Source organism: Podarcis vaucheri (assembly GCF_965113315.1).
Source record: "Podarcis vaucheri genome assembly, chromosome: 1".
NCBI lineage: Eukaryota > Metazoa > Chordata > Lepidosauria > Squamata > Lacertidae > Podarcis > Podarcis vaucheri.
In genome coordinates, this window is record NC_138759.1 from 110,265,039 (window position 1) to 110,272,000 (window position 6,962).

Genomic DNA, 6,962 nt, shown 5'->3' on the forward strand with positions numbered 1-6,962 from the left:
TTCAAGAAACAATAAATAAAAAAATTGTTTTCCAAGGTTCTTTCAAAGGGGATAGGATCTGCAAATTGTTGTGCTGTTGTGGGGTATGTGTCTTTATTTATTTACTTAATGTCATGCAGTTTTTCTCTAGAACTCAAAGCAGTTTATGTAGGGTTCCTAGGCAACCTCCCAACTGAGCACTGACAAGACTCAGAGCTGCCTAGCTTCAGCAAGGTGGCTGAATCTTGGCAAGATCTTGGCACCATGCCTTTCTTGGTGATGTGTTTGGGCTCATCCACAGTGCCATTTAATGTGGATGGGAAGCTTCCTTTACCTCCATTCATTCTCTGTTGTCATTCTGGTGCTTTCTTCCACATCACTGTCTTCCCACAAATTTCCCTCCCTCAAACCAGATTTTCTCATACCAGAGATACTTCAAAAAGGGGAGAGTATGAGAAAATCAGGACCGAGGGAGGCAAAAGTGTGGGAAGGCAATGATGTGGAGGAGAATGTCATATGGACAATGCAGAATGAATGGAGATACAGGAAGCTTGCAATCCACATTAAGCAACAGTATGGGTGAGTCCTGTGCCTCTTATGGTGATGATGAGTGTGTGTGTGTGTGTGTGTGTGTGTGTCCATCCATAAAATTTATATCACACATTCTTACTAAGTGGATCAAGAAGCCATACAGGGGGGTTGGATGTGGGTTTGCATGGAACTCCATGAACCAGATGTTCCTACAGGTGGCAGGATGAGGCAAGTTTTGTAGATTCCTCTCCCCTCTGCAGCCCTACCTGCAGTGGCAGATTTAGGGCAGCGTGACTGGTTCAGCCACACTGGACATTAAGCCTAGGGGGTGCTGCAAGGCATCACAACTATGGTGTAGGGAAATGAGCAGAATGGAAGGAAGGAGGCTGGGGTTGGACGCTAAATTTTGGCCTTGCACAGGGCACCACTGAAATTTGAAAGACCAAAATCTGCCCTGCCACCAGGCCTTGAAGATCTGGCCCAGAGACTTGTGGGACCTTCTAGAATAGGTTGAGAGGTGGTGCTGAAGGGAAACTTGGAGAAAATGACCTAATCCCCTTTCACCCCCAGGAGGTCCTCCTCGTGGAGTGAGAGTCTCCACTTGATCTGACTAACTTCTGCTAATGGAAGGAGCTCTTATGTCTATTGGAACAGCAGATCCAATGCAGGATTCTTCTCATTTACCCTTTCTTGCTGGTTTCACAATCTTTGGATTTGTTTCTCTATATTTATGGATTGTTAGCCATCTCAAATGCTTCTTCGTGTCTTCCAAAGACTGAATGGTGTGGTACTGATGTTTTCAATGATTAAAATCCAAATAAACAAGGCAGAACCAAAAAATACAGTGCAGCAGCGTGCAAGAGGAGAATTCCAAATGCATGCAGGAGGTACAAAAGAGTATTGAGCGGAAAGCTGGAAGATGGAACCTGAGGCCTCATGACAAGAAGGGAATCTGCACAGAGTCATGTTGAATAGATGGAAAGATCCCTTTGCTGCATGCGAGCTGAAAGGGAGGCAGCCCCATGCAATGGCAGGAGCCCAGGCAAAACTGCAAGTGCGCAGTCTCTGGGGATGGAAGTAGGCTAATTAGTGTAGGAGGCATAAGGGTTACAGAGAGCACTAGGTGTAAGAATGACATGGCAGAGTGGGAAGCTAGCAGCTGAGGGCAGATGGTAAAGTGATGTGACCTTCTGGAAAAGAGGCTCTTAAAATAAACGAGAACAAATTCATTTCCTGAAGATGGGGAAAAAAGCAACAGCGATGGCTGATTTCCTCCTTAATTATGCATTTTCAAACATTAAGATAAGCATTGTTTCACTGCAGGAGTAGAATTTTGTTTGGGGAAATGGGTCACCACAAAACAGCATTAAAGAATTCTCTCCCCCCGCCCCATGTTCTTCCACTCCTTGTAGCTATGGGACGTGCCAGGGGATGGGCAACTCAAGTTGTGCTGGATCAGGCTGCAATGGCTGAATTCCTAAGAAGCATCCTAACCCCATTTGTTAACTTTTGTGACCCACAGCTGTAGTTCACGACGTGGCTAAGTTCTGCCAGGGACAGGGCACTGTCAAATAGGAGTACATATTCCAACAAAAGCTACTGCATCTGAGCAATGTCATGCTGGTGCAACAGAGTAGGTCTGCTCTGTGCAAGAGCTTTAGGCACTAACACCACTAGACGAGGCAGAAAGGTGTGTGGAGCACCTGTGATGCATTCTAAAGGCATTTTGGAAACCACAGTGGGAGCTGTTCACCTGATCCATAGTTCTGCTCTGAAAGAATGGATTTGCTTCACTTCCTTTACACAGCTTGCCAACGCAGCTTTGTCGGCGGACGCCCCCCCTTAGCACCATTGTGACACACCCCTGTTAGGATAAGTGTGTGACAGAATGGTCATCTTGGGATAACTGACCCACAGCTAAATAATAATAATGTTAAAGCTGAGTCAGTGCCTGTTGCTCCCCCAAATCCTACTGAGAATCTATGGGAGTTGGGTGCTGTTTGTCGGGTTTCTTTGAAAGCATGGCAGCATCGGGGCCAGACCTGTTCAGACATGGGAGATCTGTGATTGTGTATCCTGAAGTCTTTTTATATGTTTAAAATCACCTCTTTTTAACAAGTGGGGAGGATTGGTCAGGGTCACAGCCCTGTGGGAGGGGGACTGTAACTATTTCCTGTGCGCAGTGTCCCCAATTAGAAACGTTTTCCCCAAAGCGACTATTAACATCAGAGGCATAAAAACAAAGGTTCCTGTATCTTCCCCATCTTTCCTCCACTTTGTGGCTGGCAATGGCTTTGGAGAGCAGGTGCATGCGATTCTAATTTGGGGGTGGGGGTGGGAAGCACAGGTGGAGAGAGTTAAATCTCTTCACCAGCAGCTGGATCCCGTTTGACTTCCATTACCAGCACCTGCTTTTAAACCTGGGGTGGGGGATCTGGAAGCAGAGAGTTAAAGGTAAAGGGACCCCCTGACCATTAGGTCTAGTTGTGACCGACTCTGGGGTTGTGGCGCTCATCTCGCTTTATTGGCCGAGGGAGCTGGCGTACAGCTTCCGGGTCATGTGGCCAGCATGACTAAGCTGCTTCTGGCGAACCAGAGCAGCACACGGAAATGCTGTTTACCTTCCCGCCAGAGCGGTACCTATTTATCTACTTGCACTTTGACGTGCTTTCGAACTGCTAGGTTGGCAGGAGCAGGGACCAAGCAACGGGAGCTCACCCCGTCACGGGAATTCGAACTGCCACTAAGCAGAGAGTTACATGGGCCTAATTTGATGCAGCCCTTACATCATTCAGCATTCTGGATTCTGGCAGACTTACCTTGGCCCTATTGTTCCTCTTGGAATCATATCCTCTTGGGGTGGGGGTTCTGCATCACACCATTATGGGGGCCACTGTAGGAACGGGGAGCCTTGCAACCCAGGGTGCTGTGCGGAAAGGGAGCCATTGGAAACCTTTTCTGTACGTAATCTATCCCAGCTCATGAGCATGTAAGACAATGACTGCCAATCTTGTTGTTTCCTGAGCATTGCTAATTAGGAATTCAGTTTTCGAACCCATATTAGGGCAGATAAAATATTCTTACTGGGGTGTGTGTGAGTCACCAGCAATCTTCCTCCCCACTCTCTCTGTGATGTCAAAGTAGGGAATCAGGAATCGTGGAAGCCAATGTCAACCTATGAAGAATAAATCACTGCTTTTTTCTTATCATATTACAGTTCCCTGTTATTACTCTCATGTAGCACAGCAGCCTGCCCTCTGGTGGACCAAGTTATCTTTAATATTTTTTTATTTCAGGATCAAGGCAATCTAACAGAAGCTTTATAAAACAAAAGTTGACAGTTTAGCATGTTTTAATGTTTATCAAAGGTTTCCTAGTATATACTGCAAATGTATGCATCAGTCTTTCAATCCATGGGCAGAAAGTTTCCTCTGACTTGTGGTACATTCCTGCCCCTTGCCCCCCAACGTCAGATATTATGACTGCATCAAGCAAGCCTGTTCTAGGAAGTACATAAGTACATAAGTGCAGGTAGCCAAATTGGCCCATAAGAAAGATACCAAAATCCATATTGGAGCAATACCTTTATTTGGATTCCCAAAAATCTCCCTTACAGACACCTCTCTCTATTCTGCATCCAGACATGAGGCATTATCAGAGATTAAGGACACCACAATGCAGCTCCTTCCAATGCCAGGCTGCTCTGGTTTCTGGGAGAAGCAACCCCTGAATGGGATCAACCTGCACCCCTGGTTCCCTTCAGGTGATATTGTACTCCAGACATTATCAAAACTGTGCAGGGAGCACAATCCCAGGCCACCAAAGCAGTACCAGTCCAAGACATTTAGATGCTTGAAGGGGAAGCCTAAACAACACCTTCAACTCTGCTAAAAGTCACATTGTACCATTCAGATCCCCCTTTTTTGCCTTCATCTATCCCCCAGTGATGAGCACGCCTCCATGCTGTGTAGCAGTGTCACCCAGAGTGTTGCAGTGGTTAGGCTAGGCTCTGGAAGACTATGATTCAGATCCCCACTGGTTCATGAAGCTCACTCTGTGACCTTGGGCCAATAACCTTCTCTCAGACCAACTGGGAAAAGTTGGGAGTAGGATAACCACGTAGAAAACCCTGAGTTCTATGGAGGGAAGGTGGGAATCATCTTAAAATAAGTATCATCTCAGAAGGGGTCCAAGGTATGCACATCTATAGAGAGATGTATCTGAAACTCTTTCTCCACTGAGAATTGAATGATGTGAGTGCATTGCAAGGAAACTCCAATGCCTGAAAATGATGATCAACGAAGCGATTCTCGTACTCTATGCCAATGTAGTGGCCTGCAGATGTTGCTGGACTACTGTTCCTATGGTCCCTGGCCATCAGTCATCCTGGCAGAGACTGATGGGACTTGTAGTACAACAATTTGGGAAGGCTACCACACTGGCCAGCTCTGTAGTCTTGAGTCTAAAACCAGAGTTGAAAGGACAGGCAAAAAAAGAAAGAAAAGAAAAGGTGTGTATTACGCATAAAAACTGAAGCAACTCATCTGCTGTGTCCTTTTTCTTGGGAAGGTTTCAAGAAGTTCCTTCTAGACCCTTGGCCCTTCTTCTCCGTCACCTAGAGGCCTAGGAAAGAACCCATGGTGGCAATGGATCCCCATCGGGAGCCCAGCTGGCTCCATTTTGTGCTTTCCTGCTACCTCCGCCTCTCCACCCAAAAGCGACTTCTTCTGTCAACCCTTTCCAACTGGATACAGATTTCTCTTTGTTTGAGTGCACGCCGACCCTCGGTGACCTGAGTGAGCTGAAACAGTTGCCAGTGCATATTAATAGCAGTCAAATTCATTCAGTGCTAGTAAAAGAACCTCATGCGTGAATTTTAAGTCCAGTTGGCAAGGTAAGCTAGGATCTGAAATGTTGTTGGCTCCGCCGCAGCTGTCATTCTGTGCCAATCCGCTCCATCCGATACTAAGCAGGTGGCTCACACATATTGTTTTTACTACATAGCATTTAAATTTTGCGAAATCTCACTGAAATAAATAGGACATTTGTGCTATTTATTGGGAGGCATTTTCCTTTCCTTTCCTTTCTTTCTTTCTTTTTTTTAATGCAAGAATTCTGCATTTGAGCGTGCAGAAATATGACTTCCTATGTGGAATATAGCAGCTGGTGAACCTGTTTATTCCCTTTGGCTGCAGTTGCATACTACCCTAAAATATAACTAATTAACTCGTATTAATTAGGAAGGGGGGTTTACACAAATGTGCTCAAGGAGAAATACAAGTTGAAGCCCGTCTTTGCTTAAGCAACCTACTCTAATTGCCTATTGGAGGGTTTTCATTTCTTTCATGTCAGAAAGTATTCCAAGGCTATAGGCCCCCTTGGTTTTCTAAAATCTGATGTCATAGGAGTATTGGAAGAAACAAATCTGTTGTAAATAGAACAACAGTATGTGAGACAACTATATTCCTATCCAAAACTGCAGTGTGCATTTATAATAAAGTTATATCATGTGAAAACAGACAGCCACATATCATAGGAACAACACAGAAACATAGGATGCTGCCTTGTACTGAGTCAGATCCAGCTCAATAATGTCTGCAGTGTTTGGCAACGGCTCTCCAGGGGTTCAGGCAGAGGTGTCTCCCAGCCCTACCTAAAGATGTGAAGGATGGAAACTGGGACCTTCTACACACAAGGCTCTATTATTGAACTATGGCTCTTTCCTACCATGGGGTTGGTGTGCTCTAATGTGACATCAGGGACTCTTCTCCAGCAACAGGGTGAAGGAACCGGCTTTAGTTGTCACCATCTTTTGAAATTTGCACTTCTCTGGATTTTACAGTGCTGTTCTCCAACCAAGTCATTTGTACAAAAATGAATTTACTAGGGTAAAATGTGTATTAAAACGCACATATTGCTGCAATTAGCATACAAGAATATTTACCCTGGCTTTGAATACTTGAGGTGTGTATTTTTAGACCTACCTTATATTTGTGATTAAAGGTAAAGGGACCCCTGACCATTAGGTCCAGTCGTGGCCGACTCTGGGGTTGCGGCGCTCATCTCGCTTTATTGGCTGAGGGAGCAGGCGTACAGCTTTCGGGTCATGTGGCCAGCATGACTAAGCCACTTCTGGCGAACCAGAGCAGCACACGGAAACGCCGTTTACCTTCCTGCTGGAGCGGTACCTGTTTATCTACTTGTACTTTAACGTGCTTTCGAACAGCTAGGTTGGAAGGAGCAGGGACCGAGCAACGGGAGCTCATCCCGTCGCAAGGATTTGAACCACCGACCTTCTGATCGGCAAGTCCTAGGCTCTGTGGTTTAACCCACAGCGCCACCCGCGTCCCTTCCCATATTTGTGATTAAAGGTAAAGGTAAAGGTACCCCTGCCCGAACGGGCCAGTCTTGACAGACTGTGGGGTTTGTGCGCCCATCTCACATTTATTGGC